At 45.7% G+C, this 20,645-nt stretch overlaps 1 protein-coding gene across 1 annotated transcript in view; it reads right to left on the bottom strand.

Annotated features, from left to right (window-relative positions):
• The window catches only part of CFAP61 (cilia and flagella associated protein 61), a gene marked incomplete at its 3' end in the record, with an annotated part of 235,177 nt that overhangs the window by 120,011 nt on the left and 94,521 nt on the right, over positions 1 to 20,645 (bottom strand). The gene's annotated exons all lie outside the window — the stretch shown is intronic.

A 20,645-nucleotide genomic window follows, 5' to 3' on the forward strand; every position in this document is an offset into this window, starting at 1 on the left:
ATCCTCTAGGATGGCCAGGATGGCTGCTGGAGACCCATATATATTCTCATTACAGGCAGCAGTAGAGAGAAGGGAGTTAAGAATAAAATGGCTTTCCACCCAGCTGAGCCACACCCTTAAAGTCTCCTTCCCAGAATTCCCATTCCAATGACTACTTCCATCTCAGGGGCCCTAACTGGTCCCATGGTCATGCCAGGTGCAAGGGAGGTGGGAAATATATGCTCTTAGTTGGATGTGTTGCTGCCTTGTATAAAATTGAGGTTTCATTACTAAAGCTAAAGGGAGGAATGGATTTGAGGGTAACTAGGGGTCTTTGCTATAGTTCCTTTAAACCTCTATAATTCAATGTGCATTTTAAAAATATTTATCTTATCAACTCCATCTGTCCCAATCCCTCCTACACCCATAGTCACCACCTGACTGTTATCACTATTTTGCAAGTGTTTTAAAAAGTTAAATCATTGTCACTCTATGACATCCACTTGCAACCATTCGTAACCATTTATATTAGAAAAAAAGTGTTTTGGAAGTTTAGTTGAGTGACTTTACTGGATTTTATCAATTCTACGATGCACCTTCTTTCCACGTTAGCACTCCTGAAATCAGCCTCAGAGTCCATGCCATCTCAACCGTGGCGGTCAGCCAGGTAGTGACATGGGCGACTTGGTCACGGCTCTTGTCATCACTTTGGAGAGTGATGTACATTATGTGACAACATGTGTTGAGTTTAACTGCTGCTGACAATGTCTTCAGAGAGATTACAGCATGATTTGGCATTGAAATGAACACTTATTGTGTTCCCATAAAAGCCTGGAAACTGAGCAGCAGGGTGCAAATTTGATATTAGTGCAGCAAATATTAGTCATTGGAAGAAAGGTTGTAATTTTGTATTTTCTTGCAATGCAACAATCGAGCGCTTTACAGGAGCAAATCAAAGATGACAGATACCCACAAGTGGGTGAAACCCTGTTACGTTTTGTTGCTGAGACACATGCAAAAGTTTTTTTCCCATCACACAGCAAACAATGAGATTGAAGAGAATGCAAATTGCCTCTTCGCTCTGAATAGATAAAAGAAATCTGAAAGCAATAAGACTTACATGATTGATTCATTCATATTCTGTTCAGTACTCTTATTAAGACACTGTGTCATAGTTTACTTGGCCACATTTTTTTCCCTTAATGGTACATAAAAATAAAGGCACATCTTATAATTGATAGCATCTTAGATTTGATAAAGGTAATTAATTCACTTGTTATTAATTAAATAACAGCCCAAACCAGTAGCTCACATATTCATTAAAAATATGATTGCTTTGATGCAATACACGAACACTGGCAAGGGAGATCATTGTTGGCTTTTCAGAGATATAAATATTTATTACTCCCTAATGTAGGGCATGCTAGCATGTGTACTGAGATGCCCTCAAATGGCTCCGCATACTTCCTACCTGGGCAGTGTCAGGTGTTTAGAAATGTCCTCTGAGCCTTTGCATCACACTGACTGAATCCAGTTATGTGTCAGCGACTGGGCACTCCAGGTATCATCTTCAGTACAGTGTGGGCCATAAACTGGAGGAATGACTTCTCTGGGGTGAGGACACAGCAAAAGGCAGGAATAAAGCAAATCCAGGGCAGGGGAATGGTTTGCAGAATCAAGGACCTGACTTGCATTGTTCTAAAAACACAAATTACTACTACATTACATATGTATCTCTTGAGAAAAACTCATTGACTTAACATCTAATCATTCTCAGCTTTTATATCCCCACAAAAGACCCATTTGTAATGGAATAAAATGAAGGTGTGGCCTCAAAGGTTTTGCAAACACTCTAATTCAAAAGTGATGGAAGGCATTTTTCCTGTTAAATAACGCCCTTCTGAAACAATGGCTTTTTCCTAAAGGTCTCTGAGGACAAAAATGGTCCTCCATATCTACACTAATAAAAGAGAAAGATGCAAATTGACCATACCTTCACGACTCCCACCAGACAATCAGGAGTGAGTATGCAAATTAACCCAACAAAGACTGCTCCGGGCCTCTGGGCAGCGTGGGAAGGCGGGAAGGCAGCTCCAGGCCAGAGTGAAAAGGTGGCTCCGGCAGCCAGGGAACTAAGGCGGTGCTGGCAACCAGGGAAAGGAAGGCCCATTCTTGTACAAATCTTCGTGCATCGGGCCTCTAATGTTAAATATAAAATGCATATCTGTATATGTTTATAATATATGATTTTAATGTCTTAATAGTTAGGTAACAAATCAGAGAAATATATGAAATGATTGGTGATAACTTTATTCTCTTGAGAATTTTGTTCAATAAAAAAAATGGTATTGTTGGTTATTTTCCCTTGCTAAAAAATAAAATAAGAGAAAGATTTGTGAGATTGTGTGAAGTATTGTCTGTCTGAACATTGTTTGTTTAAAGAAAGAGGACTTCACTCTATCCTTCTCTTTCTATCCCATCTCAAAATGGATGGGGCATGTGGTTTATCAGAGATGCATGAACAATTCATATTTAGCCACAGGCTTCAAAATATCTTGCACTGAATATGCTGGAAGTAGACTGGAATCTGCCCTATTCCTACAGAAGCAACTTACAAATATATAGCAAAAAGTTACTATGTCCTAGAGTCATTTCCCCAGCTACAGAAGCAACCCTGTGGGGAAAAATGTTTGTATAAAACTCAATATTCTAGCAACTTGTTGGTGATGAAAGTATTTGGATATCTGCAGTGATTCTGGGGGTATTAGGATAACCCATTCTATATCCCGATGCCTGAAATTCTACCATTAAAACTTTAACATAGAGCTTAATTCAATCATTTCAATTAGACAGATACATATTGAACATCTATCATACACCAGACACTGGCCTAATTGCTGAGGTAAGAATGAGGTCTGGTGTCTGTCTTAAGGGAATTGTCATTAGGTCGAGAGATAGACATGTAAACAAATCAAGTGCAGTACATGTGACATAGGCAGTGTATCAGGAAGCTATTGCTGTGTAACAAATCAACCCAAAATTTAGTAGATTAAGAGAACAAGCATTTGTCTACCTAATGATGTTGGGGTCAGCAGTTTAGTCTGGGCTGAGCTTGGCAGCTCCTCTGAACTCAGCTGGGAAGTCATGGAATCAGCTGTGCTTTGGCTGGTCTAGGGCATCAGGGAAGTCAGGAAAAGCTTCTTCGAGAAAGTGAGCTGGATATAGAAGGATCAGAAGGATCAGTAAGGTATTTCCAGTGGACAAGGGAGAGAACAACTTTTTGGGTGAGAGGGAAAAGCCAGTGCAAGGGTCTGGAAGGGTGTGACACATGCCACTGAAGTACAGACATGTCTCTATAAGTGCATTTCCAGGTGGTTCCTGCATGGGCAATATGGGAAGCAGACATAGAGGGGGACTCACCGGGAGGAGGAAGGGTCAAGAGAGAAGGCTGAGAGAGAAAGCCCGGGCCCACCTATGTCCATGCTGCCACCTCCCACCTCCGGGCACAGAGGGAGATGAGAACTTTCTATTCCCCCAGGGAAGGAGCTGTCTGCTCAGCTCAGCTGTGGGGCCATTTGCACTGCTGCTTTAGGCCTCTCATTGGCTGGGAAAATGCCTGCGTCGAAGAAAAGAACTCATTTTCCTGGGAACTTCTGCCCCTAGTGAATGTTGTTCCACAGACACAACTTATCAATCCTGCTGTCTCCCCACCATTTCTTTGTTTCCGCTCCTGGGGATTTTCAACACACACACACTCGCATGTCTGTGAGCAAGCTGAATGCACGACTCCGTTTTCAATTTCTAAGGTGTGCCTTCACGCACACTTTGAGTTTTTCAGTTAGGCTCATTGTTTCTGTTGACATCCAATTGTACCTCCGAATTATTCTGAAGAAACTCAGCTCACCGCTTTCATCTCAATGCAAACAATGGTTTGTATTCTCTTTGGCATGACTTTGAATTCTGCACACCAAAAAAAAGTTTCCTCGGCTTTTGTAAGAGGAATGCACAACGGCTGTTTTGAAAGAATAATGAGCCTTTCTGAAAATTCCCATAGAGAGTGCTAAGACTAAAAACAAAGTTCAAAGGAATCTGGTGGGAATCAATGGGACAGCCTCCTGGTTCAGGGAAGGACTTGTAGGGAAGAATGAAACAAATCCAGCTTCTTTTTAAATTAAAATGAAGAGAGAGCTTGGTAGAGAGCAGAGCAGAAACCTTAGCTGAACCACAATCCATGGGAGTGGCCAGTGCGGAGTGAAAGTGGAGATACATTTTAATAAAGCATGGGAGGCAACTTTCAGTCATTCAGACATTTCACATCAGAGCAGGGACAGTGAAAACCTTGGTCCCACTGTTAATTCCTGTGAAAAGAAGAGTCCATTGTCTGAAGGAAATTGGTACAGAAATTTTCTACCTTTTTTTTTTTTATAGAAACAAGTTACATTTCCACAGGCCCTAGAAATGCTCAGCTTTTTTGTTTCTTTTTTAAAATATGTTTTTTTATTTATTTTAGAGAGAGAGGAAGGGAGAGGGGGAGAGAGAGAGATAGAAATATCAGTGATGAGAGAGAATCATTGATCTGCTGCCTCCTGCAGGCCCCCTAATGGTTTAGAGCCTGCAACCAGGCATATGCCCTTGACTGGGAATCGAATGTGACCTCCTGGTTCCATGGATAGACACTCAACCACTGAGCCATACCGGCTGGGCTCTACTTTTTTTCTTCTCCTTATTTTTTGAACTAGTTCCTGACCTCCTTGACAGCACTTTTGGGAAACACTAATTCCATGCTCTCAATGGGAATTTTTCCAAAATGTTAAGTTTTCATTTAAGCTATCTGAAGTTATGAACAACACAGACGCAGAGCAATAACAATCCTGCTCAGCACAGAAGGCCACGCATACCATGTGTGAGAGGCCCAAAAGGGGAGCCGGCTTGCTACTCACGGGGGAACCCCCTGTGGGGTGACTTTCAGGGTGTCTAAGACTCCCCATACAAAATCAAGCAGGAGTCCTTGGGAAAAGGTTCCCCTTTGCTCACTCTGTATATATTCAACACAAAATTATGTGTTTTGTGTGTTTTTTAATCCCTTTTGGTGGGATGGAAGGGACTAGGCAAGCATATTGAGCTGTCTTTACACCTGTGCACCAATGACATCACGCTTCAGTGCAGAGACAGGCCTGTACTTCTAATTTCTCACATGCACGTCAGTGGCAAACAGTCCCAGCGTTTGTGTTAATGACACCATCTGGCGCCTCCCATAACTGTGGAGCGTTCAGCTTCCAAACAAGATGTAATGGCAGCAACACATGAAACCCACTGACATTTACAGTAAGGAAATTTATTATCAGTCACCGGTTTGGTATAAATGTGTTTGCATGACTGCTGGGGCTATAAAATCGTCACCTTTGCCAGGCAAATGAAGGTGCAATAAATAATGGATTTTAAGCCATGCATGTACTACCAGATCATTAAACATTTATCACACAGGCACAGTAGCATCTTAAGCAACAGTTACCACTTGAAAAATTAATGCCACTTTTGAGGGTTAAATGAAAACCATTTAGTCTAAGCGTTAATGATTTTTAATATGGGTGCGTATAGAATACAAAGATTTTTTATTTTTTAATTGAATATAATATATATATGTGTAAAAAGCTCTTTTATAATTATTTTCTCTTGAGGAACAACCACTATGCTCCTTTGTTAAAAAATACTCAAAAATATAAACTGAAATGTTTCTTGAAAAAAATCATTATTAAAACCTTTCAAACTAGAAATGATAAGAGAAAGGTCCTTTAGGAATCAAATGGTATAAATACTTAATGGATTAGTCATTATGGTTGCAATTAAGTCATTTTAACTTTGAATTAAGGAAACAAATATAAGGTCAAAACCAATCAAATCCCTTGAGCAATATAGCCACATTTGTCCCCATTACATACTCCTTTAAAATAGTTTCCTACAGGGTGCCCAGTAATTTTCTCCTATAAGCATGCTGTGTAGGTATCCATTGCTTTAATAATAATAATTTAATAACAAAACAAAGAGCCACACACAAAAACAGACAAAACACCCATGGAAATAATTCAAAATACAGTCTGGGGATGGTTTTTAGCTTCATGGAGGATCTATCAAAGAATACCGTTTGACACAAAGGGGAAAAGAGAAAACTAGGTGTGAACTGGCGATTTATTTTCCTCCTGGACACAGAACAATGGGGAAGGGAAGCCAGTGCTGCGCTCTGAGGAGCCGCCCCCTGCAGGCCAAGCTGGATGGCCCGTGCTCAAAGGCTCTGCCACAGGATGCTGTAAGGAGGATGGATCCTTAAAACAACACAATCTCAACACACAAAGTGATCACGCAGCAAGAGGAAACAGGGTAAGTTCAATATTTAGTGAGCGACACTGTTTTTAAAAAAATGTTTTAGGCAGAAGTGAAAAAAAAAGACTATTTTAAGGTTTCTAGCTCAGTTTGTGAGTGAGGTTTAATTCATCGGTGAGAGCTGTGCTATGCAGCACTCGAATTCCTCTCTCTCTCTCTCTCTCTCTCTCTCTCTCTCTCTTTCCTACCTCTGCCCCTAGGGCACACATCTTCAGTAGGAAGCCCAGAGAGCACTCTGAAAGGCCTGGCCGGTGGGGAAGAGGGAAGAAGGTCTGCATAGCACGTCAGGAGCCTGCTCCAGAGCCTGGCTGAGTCAGTGGGAGGAAGTGTTGAGATTTCGGTGCCTTCTCTCCAACAGTGATTGTCATCTAAGTGGGTCCGAGGGGTTGCCCCCTCTTCCTGTGCCAGGCTCCTCAGGTGATGGGGGGCAGCCTCTGTGGGGAGCACCTGTTGTTTGGAGAGCTGGGGTGGGCTCACAGGAGAGGAGAGATCACCATGATACCCCTCAACCCCCATGAACACACAGTGCCTCCCTCTGCAGCCAGGCGGGAGAGCAGCACGCGTGAGGAAATCACGACTTCCATTTGTGTGCCCACAAGTCTCCACCACACCATGGACCTGCTGCCATGACCCCCTCCAGCGGGAGTATGGGGACGTTAGCCCCACCCACTGGGATTCGTGTGCTATTATGAAATAGCTCCTCGCATGAGCCTGCACATTAAAGCAAAAGCACCAAGTACGGGAATTCTGAGGCAGTGTCGTTAGCCAATACCCTGTGAAAGGGTCACACACTTGCCCTGTCCTTCCATCTGCCAGTAATCAATCTAAATATTTCCCAGGGTTCTAGTTGTTATGGTTCATGTTCTGGAAATGACTGTCAGGGGTAGAGAATCAAGGAAGAACCCCAAGGAGGCCTTGCTCGTTTCTTTCCAAGTGGTGTCAGTTGCGGTACGTGATCAGTCACTCTGCCCCTGTCTACCACGTGTTGTGAGAGAGATGGAGAGACAGGCAGAGGGCGCGCACCAAGGCGCAACAGCTCTCCTGAGGGTGTGATGCAAGCTGACAATCTGAATGCAACTGTGAAATGAAGAAACAGCGAACAATGAAGGAAGAAAAACAAAAGCAATTCAGCAGATGCATGTCATTTTTACTCTTTAGTGTGGATCAGTTTTTTCTTGTTAATTATATCACCTATTCTTTCCTTATATTGATAATTACATAATTACACGAAACAGATGGGTGACAGAATGCACCCAGATGGTAAGAACGTAAACAGGCTTCCAAATTGCTTATTCTTGAGCGCAGTATCAGGAATTATTCAATAATACATAGATTTCTATACTCTACACATCTGTGAAGTAGAGCCTTCAAAATAGCAGTGACTCTGCCATTGTTCCTTAAAGAGACACACTGCCTTCCCTAGGAGTTCCTGGGAGGCCAGTTGCCTTCCAGGTAAAACAGTTAACGTTTCTTTTTCCAAACATTTGGGCACCTGAAATTCTAAGCTCTTGTCTGAGTTCACTGGGTTTTCTTTCTTTATTAAAAACAGAAATGTCCACTTGAGGGGAAGGTACAATCACACAGAGCCCTAGTTCTGCTTTGAGCAAGTATGCAAGGTTGAGAAAGAAAGGGGGGTGATTTAAAAACACACTTTGAAATGTTTTAATTGTATCCAATGCGCTTCTTGCCTGAAATTCTTTTTTTAAAAAAACTATGAAATAAAAGCCAAAGCGTCAATGCTGGGTGTGTGCCTGGTGGGGGAGGGCTTTCACCCAGGGGAGGGGCAGGGGCAGGGGCAGGGGCAGGGGTAGGGTCAGCGGCAGGGGCAGGCTGGGTTTTGGACGGGTCTGAAGGAAGAGGAAATCCGCTCCTTCCTTTTACCCTCGCACCAGCCCTGTGCCCCATCAGAGTAGGCTTCCACTTTCCTGACCTTTACCCAGGAGGTGTCCTCGACCCCGGTCCTTCACTCTCCATCCCCTCCAGGGTCTTCTTCTTGCCGCTACTTGGCATGGAGCATCCTCGTCTGTCTGTCCATTGTCAGACATCCCCACTAGAACACAGGTGCCCGGGCAGCAGCGATTTGTCCACTTTTGTTAGCCACTGCAGCCCAGTGCCAAGAATGGGGCCCACACATGATCGACATACAATAAATACTGATAGAACAAATGACATAAATTCAGTCTCCATCTCTAAGCTTCCTCACCAGGAACCAGCCCTGGGCCATGGTGGAGGCAGGATCTGAGGCCCAGGAGCCTGTTCACACAGGGGCAGGGGGTGATCCATGAGAGGCAGGTCCAAACCATGGTTGCTACTCGAGTTCTGGACAAAGAACAGAATGCCTGGACAGATGATGAGGTCAGGACAAGAAGCAGGCCCAGGGAGGGACAAACCCACTTGGCTTTTGGCAGAGAACCTAATGGGGAGGCATGGGGAAGGGCAGAAAATTCCAGAATTGGGCTCTTGCCATCCATTGCATCTGGGAGTTGATTGTGTATAGATGTATGTGAAATGCAGATGTTGAGCACTTCTCCAAGGCTATTTTTGGATGGTGACTGTGCATACTCTGTGTGTGTGTGTGTGTGTGTGTGTGTGTGTGTGTGTGTGTGAGAGAGAGAGAGAGAGAGAGAGAGAGAGACAGAGAGAGAGACAGAGAGAGAGACAGAGAGACAGAGACAGAGATTCATCAAAACCATTTGAGAAGACTAGGGTTTGAAACCTATGTGGTTTATCAATGACCATAGGTGGTTTGGGGGAATTGATTAGCTAATTCTTATCTATATAATAAAAGCCTAAGCGACCATTACGGCAGAAGGACCAGAATGACTGGTTGCTATGATGCGCACTGACTACCAGGGGCAGACGCTCAACGCAGGAGCTGCCCCCTGGTGGTCAGTGCACTCCCACAGGGGGAGTGCCTCTCAGCCAGAAGCTGGGATCATGGCTGACAAGCACAGCGGCAGTAGCGGGAGCCTCTCCCGCCTCCGTGGCAGCATTAAGGAGCAGTGATCTGAGCAGCAAGGAGCAGCGAGCAGGCAGGAGGTAAGAAGGGATACTGGACTGTGAGAGGGCGCAGGCCAGGCTGAGGGACCCCCCTACCCTCCCAGTGCACGAATTTCATGCACCAGGATTCTAGTAAAGAATATATAAAGTGCCTTTCATATAAAACACTTAACAAATGTTAACTATCCTACCTAATAATAGAGTAATATGCAAATTGACCGTACCTTCGCTATGCCCACGATTGGCCAGGAGGCGCGGGGGGGCAGGACTTGGGGTGGCCGGGGTGGCCGATTGGGCCAGCGGGACGCTGAGCTCGCGTCGCCAGCAGCGGCGCGAGCTCAGCGTCTGTGCCACGGCTGTGCTGCGGCACAGAAGGGGCCTCTGGGGCAGCGAGCTCACATCCTGCCGCCAACCATCAAAAGCGGGGAGCTGGGTGTCCGCTCTGGCACCAGCGGACAGACACCCAGCTCCCCCGCGATCGAAAGTGAAAGCGGGGGAGCTGGGTGTCTGTCCGCTCTGGCACCAGGCCAAAAGCCTCCGCCAGAGGCTTTTGAAAGGCCTGCTGCACCAGCGGACAGACACCCAGCTCCCGCACGATCGAAAGCGGGGAGCTGTGTGTCCGCTCCGGCACCAGCGGACCCCCTGCCATCAAAAGCGGGGAGCAGGCTGCCAGCAGTGTCCGCGGAGCGTGCTAGGCTTTGCGGGGCAGTGGATATGGCCTGGATGGCAGGTTAGGCCTAGGGGACCCTACACGTGCATGATTTAATCATGCACTGGGCCTCTAGTCCTATATAATAAAAGGGTAATATGCAAATAGACCAAACGGGGAAACCACTGAACAACCGTTCACTATGACATGTGCTGACCACCAGGGGTCGCACGTGGAACATGGCAGGCATCGGCAGCAGGCGGCAGAGCGCAGAACATGGAGGGTGACAGTCGCAACGGGATGGCGGAGCAGGTGAGCGGGAGCGCCAGACCAAGGCAGGGTGCTGGTTGCTTTCATCTGCGAGCCTCTGATGGTGACTGAAAATTCTTTGCTCCCGCACACCACAGTCCTGCCCGGTGCTTGCACCCGCTGTCGGTGCCGGCCCCGCTCACACCTGCTGCTGGTGCTGGCCCCAATCGCTTTGCGCCATCAGCGGGTGCGAGCAGTGACAGCGCCATCAGCGCATGGGACCAGGGCCGGCAGTGGGAGCAGGGCTGCCAGCAGTCAGGGGACAGGGGGCTGCGGCATGAAGGGCTGGGCAGGGGCACAGAAGATGGGCCAAGACCCATCCTTGTGCCCACTGCAGCCTCACGGCCCACAGTTCCTTTCAACATGCATGAATTCATGCACTGGGCCCCCAGTTATTAATATTTCTCCTGACTTTGCTTGTTCATAGTTTTAGCATTTTTATCTGAAAAGGACTGTAATGAGACTAATTGAATTAGAAATAATGCATTGTTGTATTTCATTTTGCAAAGGCAACAATATTCAGAAAAAAATAAAAATTCCCTCTAATACTAGCACTACAGCAGAACTGTATTTGTTTGTATATATTTTCTTCCTGTTTTCATCATAACCATACAAATTTCTATACAGTTGAAATAAATCCATAGTCAAATAACATTAAAAAAGCATCTGATTACTCAGGGCCTGGGGATTCTTTTGAAACTTGGGCTTGGTGTAATGTATCCCCCATGTGCCCTCCAATGGGGGGGGGGGGGTAGGATGCAGAGGGTGGGGAGTGGCAGGAGGGGGAAGAGAAGCCAGAACACTACTCCATCTCTGTTTATGCTCAAGGGAACCTGGATGTCAGTGTGACTGCCCTGAGCGGGGTCAAGGGTTCTCAGGCCTTAAGGCAGTATCCTCTCCCACAGAGCAGAACACAGAGGGAGAGAGGATGGCGGGAATATCCCACTGAGGAGGGGAGGCAGGCACCTCCACCTGAAAAGACAGCAGGGATGCAGGGTCAAAGGCTTGGCAGGGCCACAGGCATGGAGTCAGCCCAAACTCCTTCACCCTCTGGCATCTGCTCCTGCCTTTGAGGCAAATCAGATCACCCAGGTGTGTACTGTCAAGGTGTCTGTCTCTCTATTGGTGACATGCAGGGAGTGGTGAGCTGTTACAAGTCACTGGTGGGGGGCCACTAGCCACTGTCCTACCAACACAGAGCGACCCAAGACCCAGAGTGTGAGGGACAAGGCTGTGTAGTAAACAAATTAAAACAGTTGTCAACTGTATATACTTCCACGGGACACGGTCAGACCGTCTGTGTGACCTGCTCACAAGTTACAACTTGTGACACATCATCCCCAGTTCACTTTTCTAAATCAGCGATGACCTCTGGCTTCATGGGAGCGCCATGCCGAGGATGGTGCAAGGTGGGGACGGTGGTTGGTTCTGGCCGGCAGGCTTCACTATGGGGACCGGAAAGTGCTCCCTGAGACCGGCTCCCTGGGAGCACGGCTCCTTTTGGTTAAATACATAAACTGCCATAAAACCTCGGCTGCAACAACTACCATGGTGATCATTTCGATGCAATGAATGGCATTAAGACAAACAGAACCTGGGGCACGACTGAAGAGCGCGAGAGGTGGGAGCAGGGGTGCAGCGTGTCATTTAGATTTATTACCCTGGGTCTCAACCACCCGAATGGCGCAGACCTGCCTGCACTGCGGCTGAGTCATGTTTGATATCTCAAACAAGAAGCAATAAAAAACTTTTATGGTCCCACGCTATTTCCATCCCTTATTTATTCTTTTTTTCCTGTTTTTAAGCCATCCTTTTTGTTTTCTTCTTGCTTATTAAGTTGGTTACTATGGAGATCATGACATCAGTAATCTTGATTAAGCTTAATGGTCTTGAGGCAACATACAGAGTAAAGGTTTTTATACTTCCTTAAAGTGGTTCGGCCCCAGAGAACAGCAACATGAGGACTGAGGACTGAGGGCTTCATGCTGCTTCTCTAATGGGGGCAACACACGGTGCCGGGGGTGGGGGGGGTGGGGAGGGGGCAAAGCCCTGCCCCAGGCCAGCTGGCCCGGGGGGTGGGGGACAGAGGCCGCTCCTGCAGACAGTGAAACTCCAGTTTCCAAGGCCCCAGTTGAACCCTTTGCCTCAGAAACACAAATGCCATTCCCCTTTAGATTTGGTAAGCATGCAAATACTGAGAACAACTAAGCACATATGGCTTTATGAAAATTACTAAATTGTGGAAGACTTTTAATCCACCTGAGATCAATTTGAATGTAAAACCTGTAGGTCCTTGGGGGTGTTTTTTTCCTTAGGCTTTCACATCTACCAAGAAAGCATGTTCTACTTTTTTTTTTGGTCTTAATCATCTAAGGATATTTTCCCATTGATTTTTAGAGAGAATGAAAGGGAGGGGGAGAGAGAGAGAAACATTGATGTGAGAGAGACACATCAATTAGTTGTCTCCCGCACATGCCCTGACCGTGGCTGGGGATTGAGCCTGCAAAGGAGGTGCGTGCCCTTGACTGGCATCAAACCCGGTGACGCTTCAGTACGTGGACCGATGCTCTATCAACTGAGCCAAACTGGCTAGGGCATCTGTACTTCTTAAAGCTAGAATTTATTAATATATATAACATCTAAAAGCTTCCATAAAAAGACCTAAAGACTTCTACAACTTTATAATAATGTGCATTTATTGATGTAAAACCACTTCATAATGGACAGAGCTGTTTCTATCATTCCTCCACGGGCCAGAGGGAGTGGGCCAGCCCCACCAGGGGCCTCCTTGGTCTGCAGTCTGTTGTATGTTACTGTTATGACCATAGCGAGGTTACTTAAGGGACTTGAGCACCGTGGATTTTAGTATCCACAGGGGGCCTGGAAGAATCCCCCACAGATACCGAGGGGCCGCTGTACTAAGCGAAAATCAAGTTTCAAAACACTATGTACAGATGACCCCGCATTTAACTGCAGATATGGTTTTCCCCACAAAAACATCATCTAGATGTAAAAACACCAAAATGGTAAATAGGTAATCTATAGTTAGAGGGTTACAGATTTTATGGATTTTTTTTCTCTATTGTTTTTCCCCCTAAAATTTCTACCATAAATATGTACCGCTTTTGTAATGACGTTTTTGTAATTAAGGGGGAAAGATGGAACTTCCCTGGTCAGCATCTGCAGCTCTGCCTGTCCCCTTTGTCACGTATATCCCCAGCTACTTTAAAACACACACAGCAAAGCCTGCTGTGGGGGCTGCCAGGCCTTTCCTCCCTGAAGGCGGATTTGAAGAAGCCACTTAGCTGCGAAGGCCAGCTCCTGCCCAGGAGCTCCGGTCCGCCGGGCGCTGGCTGGGCCGTGGCTTCCCGAGCAGGCAGCTGATGCATGGGGCACTTCTGGGCCTCTGCGGCATCATTACCCTGGCTCTGCAGGGAACAGAGGCATTTTCCCCCTCCTACTGGGTTGTGCGAGAACCCGATCAGCGTCCTGGAATGCCTCAGGATTTCTTTTCTGTTGGAAGCTGTGGCAGCTCTTTTTAAGAGCAATACCACGACTCGGAGCGGACTGAAACAAAAGACTCGCTGGTGGCTTGCAAACCCAGAAAACCCTCCATTTCACCCCCGGGGTTTGGGTGGGTGTTTTCTTTGCGGCTGATCCTTCCTAAAAGTCCATGCAAGTCCCCAGAAGGGTGATGCAGAAAAGGTAAGAGCAGGGGAGGTTTTATTTTAGAAAACAGAAAGAACTGAAGCTTTCATTAGTAGTGTGCCATCACATAGGTGTGCAAAGCTCTCTCTGAGTGATGGGGAAGCGCCACTCCTGAAATCGAAAGGAAATAGCTGCACCACCAGCACTTCGCTGCTAGCAGGAATGCTGGGCTGATCTAAGCGTGACGGAATACAGAATGGTACAGGCACTTTGGAAAGGAGTTTGGTACTTCCTCACAGAGTTCAACTTAGAGTCACCATATAATTCAGCAATCCTACTCCTACCTACGTCCCCAAGAGAAATGAAAATGTTGCTGTGGACATTCATGCACAGGTTTTTATGTGGATAAAAATTTATGTGGATATTTAACCACATAAAAACCTGTGCATGAATGTTCACAGCAACATTATTTATAGTAACCAAATAGTGGAGACTAGTCAAATGTCCACCAATCAATAAAATGTAGCTTATCCACACAATAGAATATTATTCAGCAGTAAAAATACTACAGAACAGATGAACCTTAAAAACACGCTAAGTGAAAGAACCCAGTAACATAATACCACACACTGTATAATTCCACTTATACACAATGTCCAGAACAGGCAAATTTATAGAAACAGAAAGTAAATTAGTCAATGCTTAGGGCTGTAAGTGGGGCTGTAAGGTGTGGCTGCCAATGGCTTTCTTTTTTGGGTGACAAAAATGTTCTCAAATTAGATAGTGGTGATGGTTGCCCAACTCTGAAGATACTAAAAAAAACAAACACAAAATTTATACAATTTAAATGGGTGAATTATATGATATATGACTTATATGTCAATAAAGCTGTTAAAAAGAGAGAGATGAGGAGGGAGGGAGTGTGGATGGGAGGAAGGAGAGATATTGTCCTATAATATCTATTCTAGAAAATGAGAATAAGATGTAGGATTGATTTTTGACAATACAGAGAGGTTAAGAAGTAACTCTACTTTTTAAAAAATACATATTTTTATTGATTTCAGAGAGGAAGAGAGAGAGAGAAAGATAGAAACATCAATGATGAGAGAGAACCATTGATTGGCTGCCCCACTGGGGATCAAGGCCACAACCCGGCATGTGCCCTGACTGGGAATTGAACTGTGACCTCCTGGTTCATAGATCGATGCTCAACCACAGAGCCATGCCAGCCGGGCGAAAAATAACTTTATTTTCACAATTTCTTGTCTTGGCATGCCCTAAAGACTTCATTTTGCTACTCTATTGCAGCCCAATTCTAAACAATGCCAAGGCCTGTCAATCATGCCACTAGTGTACATCCTACCCACCCCACCTCCCAACTAAACCTTCAGTCTCCCATCCTGGGCAATTACTTGAGCACTTTATAACAATACCACGAAGCCATGCACAACAAGGAATGGAACCTTGAGAAATTCATAGTGTCATCTACATATGGGATCATAATTTTCTCCTCCTTTCCCAGCAGCCACCACTATCATTTTGTAAGGTTTGCCAGAACAAGCTGATGCAACAAAGAAAGAAGGCAGACGGCCTGGATCAGCTGGTGTCCAACTGACCCCAGCACACCAGCCTGGACCGTGTGTCTGCTCCTCTGGCCAAGCCCAGCCAGGGTGAGGCTGGCACCGGATCAAACCCAAGAGTGAATGGCTCAGCCAAAAGGAAAGTCCAAACTGCTGTGGGGGAAAGCCAGTTATCGGTGGGTCACCTTTTGATTAAGTAGCTGGTGCCAAAGATCTGGGAGATTCCAAAAGATCGTCTTCCTTTTCTGTGGCTTGGTCTTCCTACAATAATCCTATATAATAAAAGGGTAATATCCAAATTGACCCTAATGGTGGAATGGCCAGAATGACCACTCGACCAGTCACTATGAGGCACATGACCACTTCTTGGTCCTTTTCCTCAGCTGGCAGGCTCTGATCACCCAATGGCAAATGGGGAACCAGGGGTGGTGGCGGTGGGGGGCGGGGCTGGCTGCGGGCAGCTGGGGAAGATGGCCCTGATTGCAGGCCAGGCCTAGGGACCGTACCCGCGCACCAATTTTGTGCGCTGGGCCTCTAGTTCAGGATATCAGCACTTTAACTCTGTAGGTAAGACAGAGCATATACAGTGGTTGAAGGTATGAAATTTGGCATCCAACTGCCTGGGTTTGAGGCGTGGTCACTGAATTAGCCTTTGCACGTGTCACTTGCTCTCCCTCCTGCAAGCCTGTTTTCTTTATGTACATTGAGGATGACAGTAGCAGGAACTTACTTAAAGTGCTGATATGAGGATTAAAATGAGATAATTCATTTATGGGAATGCCTTTAGCAAGAGCTAAATATATTAGTAGTAGTAGTAGTTGTTGTTTCTTACTCTATAATCTTTCTAACAGGGAGAGATTATAATAATAATGAGAATCCACAGATTTATAACTCATTCTGATGTAAACATATATACCACGTATAGTACTGAACTAGATAGTGTTCAGAGGATTGGAAAGAAATGACTATAGACCTTGTACTGTTTGTTTGGAGAAAAAACAAGAGCTCATGAAGGGATTTATATAAATTATTCTAAGGATTCACCATAAATTGGAGAAAACGCATTTCCCATAGGTAGTGCAAATGTGTAGGAAACGGCTGAGTCATGGCTTGAAAATGAAAACTTGACTCATGGTGGGTTCATTTCATTTCAAGAAAATAGAATCACGGCCACATAAATAACGATTAGTGCATATACGATGCTGAAAAATAGGGTTTATCTTTTTAGAAACTTCTACTAAGGAGATACTACAAGGCTAATTTAAACACACATGCACGCGTGCGCACAAACATGTGCCCCAACCGCAAGTACAACCAAGAGAAGTCTAAGTGAAAGTTTCCAAGTTTAAGGAAGGGGTTGGGAAACAATTAAGCTGGGGAAAACCTAGCAGGTGCTGGGAGAATAATGCAATTTCCCAGCGCAGCAGATGTACAAGTGAAACAGTATCCAGTTCAGTGTATCAGATGGTAATTATAGCTGGACTGGGTAAGCACAGCCAAGATGAAAAGGGGCAATTCAAAGGGTAACTGAATGCCAGTGAGTGACATCTTCCTGAGAGATCACATACCAGAAAAAAGCAGACCAGCACTTAGCTGTAAGAGGGGGTGTGTATGGGGGAGAGGGGGTTGTAAATAAGCTGTCATTTTTCTATGGATAAAGGATAAAGGAAAAACAGAGGCCTTAAAGAAGTCACCAGTGGAGATTTAAACAGACTATCTATAATAACAAAAGTGTAATATGCTAATTAGACCGGACAGCCGAACGACCTTCCAGACGTCCTTCCGGACGACCTTCCAGACAAAGCCGCGGAGGCAAGCTGCCGCAGCTGGGAGGGCCGAGCCCCTTGCTCGAATTTTGTGCATTGGGCCTCTAGTCTCTAATAAACAACCATAACGGAAATGACAGCAGTCACTGAGTGCTCTGCAAGTATGATTCCTAAAATGATTCTGTCGTCTGAAAGATGAGGGATTTGATTTCGCCCCAAAAATTTTTGAAAAAGAGGGAGAGATGTGCGCACTGTAATTCTATGAACACCAAAAACCAAAATGAAGAACTAACGTGATGAAAAAAGTGGATGATTGGAAGCATCTATTGATACGGATACTGAAGCAAGAATAGGAGCCGTTTAAGTTCAAAGCAGATTTTCTGGTGTTTAATATCACAAGTCAGAGTCGCTTCAAATCCCAGTGCTGGGAAGGGAACGGTGCTGGGGACCTAACTCATTCACTCCGGAAAGATTCTGCGGAGCAGGTCCAACCCCCGTGTGCCATGCCTCCTGAGTCTGGCTCTCACTGCTGTGGGCCAGGGCAGCCCTCTCCCGCCTCTGGGTTGACGACTGAACAGTCCCATGTTAATACTGACACTAGAGTATAAGCTCCTTGAGGGCAGGGCTGGTCGTAGTCATTTCTGCACCCCTGTAGCAGGGCAGGAAGGAGGAGAGGCTTGCACACAGACCCGCCCCAAAGTACGTGTGGGTCCACTTGTTTCGGCCTTTAATTAGCATGGCCTTTCCATTCCTTCAGCCAGATTTCGAGTGTCTCCCGAGATCACAGTTCTCGTACAAGTGAGCCATGCTGATTTACTTAATAAAGAGTCACCATTGGAATAGTTCTCAGAATGTAAATGCCAAGGCCAAGAAAGCCCATTCAAGCTAAGAAATGACTCTTTCAGGCCCATCCCATGAGGTTCTGGTCTTAGTCAGAAAAAGAGCCCCCTCTCTTGTCCAGGCATCTATCCTGATTGGCCATGGAGATATTATGATGAATCTTTGGGGCCTACCTCTGTAATGTGTGATGAAAATCATTTACATGTTTTCCAGGTCCTTTCTTATGACCTGATATGGGGCAGGCTGTCAATTAATAGAAACAATGGGGGAGATATTGTGGCAGGAACACCTATCGTCCAAACCAGGCAGAAACGACCAGGGCCTAGGGGTGGGAGGGAGTGTCTTTCCTGCCATGCGGTAATGAATTTCAATCACTGCTGGCTTGTGCCAGATTCAAATTGGCAACCCACGGAGATGAAACGCTTTCTATCCCATTACTCATGCCTGGAGGGATCTGTTTCCTGGAAGACTGGCTTCCCAGGTGAAAGGGAGGGGATGAACGGTCACTCTGAGGTGGTTTAAATCGGATAAAAGGTATGAACGATGAGTGCCCAGAGAGAGAAATATGCAGACATGGAGGGGGAGCTAAGGGGCCATCTGAATCTCCATGCACTGGGAGAGGGGATACAAAACATAAACATCAAAAGCCCAGAATGTATCTAGTAATGAAACTGCTTAAGCTCACTTAGTTCAAGGCTGCAATACTATTTGCTCTGCTAAAGAAAAAGGAAAAAAAAATCAGTGCACTTAGGACTGTATAGAAAGTCCTTCTAAAAATTTCCACTCGGCTCATTTCTTCTCCAATAATCAGCCTAAAACATTAAATCTACCTAAAATGTTAAAAATAAAACTTTTAAATAATAGAATGTAGTATTTTAACTTTTGAACATCTATGCCCCATCACATGTGGATTATGCTCTTGATAATCCTCTGATCAAACTTTCAAGATTTCTGGAATTTTTACTAAATCTAAATCTTTACTAAAACCTTCTGAAGAATGAATACAACAAGTAGCAGTAACAGTATTTCTTTAAAAAGCCAGACTTCACCAATACAATGAACAACGCAGCGCAACATAACAGGTACCGAGCATCAGCTCGACCCGCGGGTAAGTGGTGGCCTTTCTGGACCAGGGATTTCAACAACCTGTCCTCTGCTCTGTCCTGAAATAAGCCGTGACTCTGGGGGGACACAGAACACTTACATGACCACAGAAAAGGTTGTTAAACGTGAGCAACGATTTCATTCATTCCACCGGGGAAGTAATGATAGGATTGTTTTGAATGAAACACAATGTGTTCTCTGGCCATCTCCCACCGGAAGCTCCAGCTCACCTCAACGTTGTCAGACTGTCAGGCTCTGGAGGTTGGGAGGTGGGGCGGGGGGAGAAGAGGCGCCTGGTGCTCAGAAGAACAGTGCTCTTACTATCCAGGCAACAGCTCCGTAGCCCGCCCTCCGGCCCAGCCCTGCCACTCCTGTCATCAGCGGACTGTTCTGGCCCAGTCACATGTTCTATCCATACCTGAAGGTGTCTGTCTCAGCAGTGGCTGCAGAAGGGTAGCGTCTCTCATCCTCACCTGATCTGACACAGCAGCTGCTTGCAGGAACTCTTACCTGCAGCCCCTTCATGACTGATAGACGCTCTGTTTCAGTGACAGGTACAGATGAAGCCACCCTCCCTGACCCCAAAGCTCTCTTTGCACCAAACATGTGGTCTTAGCTCTCATTCCAAAAGACTTGTTTCCCAGCACTTCCACACACAAACAGGTCACCCGGTGGTGCTCCCGAAGGTCCTCCGGATGGGCGTGGCACCCTTATCTCCAGCGTGGACAGAGCGTGAGCTTCCAGGCTGTGGCCCTGCTACCTGAGACACGCCTTGGATCCTGGATGGAATGATGTGTCTGAGGATTGCGTCAAAATGATCAGGGGGGACGGGGAAGTGGGTGGGGGTGTAGAAGATCCAAAATCGGCCAAGAGTTGAAAACTGTTAAGCGGGTTGCTGAGTACCTGGCAGTTTCAGTGCCATTCAACATGTGGTCTGAGACAGGTGCCCATCACCAGCTATCACTGGTCTGTGAAGATGTAAGTGCAGAGGCTGAGAGAAGCATCCAGAAGCTTTCATAGCAATTGGACAGAGCAATTCTATGTCTGTTAAATCTAGCAATAAAGTAAGTAAGCTTGAATTTTTGTCTGTTTCTAAATCTCATTTTCCAAGGAACTCACTTTTTACAAAGCTATCAGTCTATGGTGGGTTGTGCAGTAAAGACAACGCCCCTCAGCACAGACAGACGCCCCGCTTTATATGCTTTATATACTCCTGTACGCTTTACATTTCCTACAGCACAGGGTTGGGAGGGGGAAGAATTGCTATTTGCGTTTAGTCTGTACTCCAATATAAACTTAGAACTTGTCAGAAAATAAATATAAATTTACATTTTACAAATATAGATGTAGATGTTGGACTGAAAGCAGCCTGGGTCACAGTGGGCAGCTGCC

The sequence above is a fragment of the Cnephaeus nilssonii genome, assembly GCF_951640355.1.
Source record: "Cnephaeus nilssonii genome assembly, chromosome: 11".
Lineage (NCBI taxonomy): Eukaryota > Metazoa > Chordata > Mammalia > Chiroptera > Vespertilionidae > Cnephaeus > Cnephaeus nilssonii.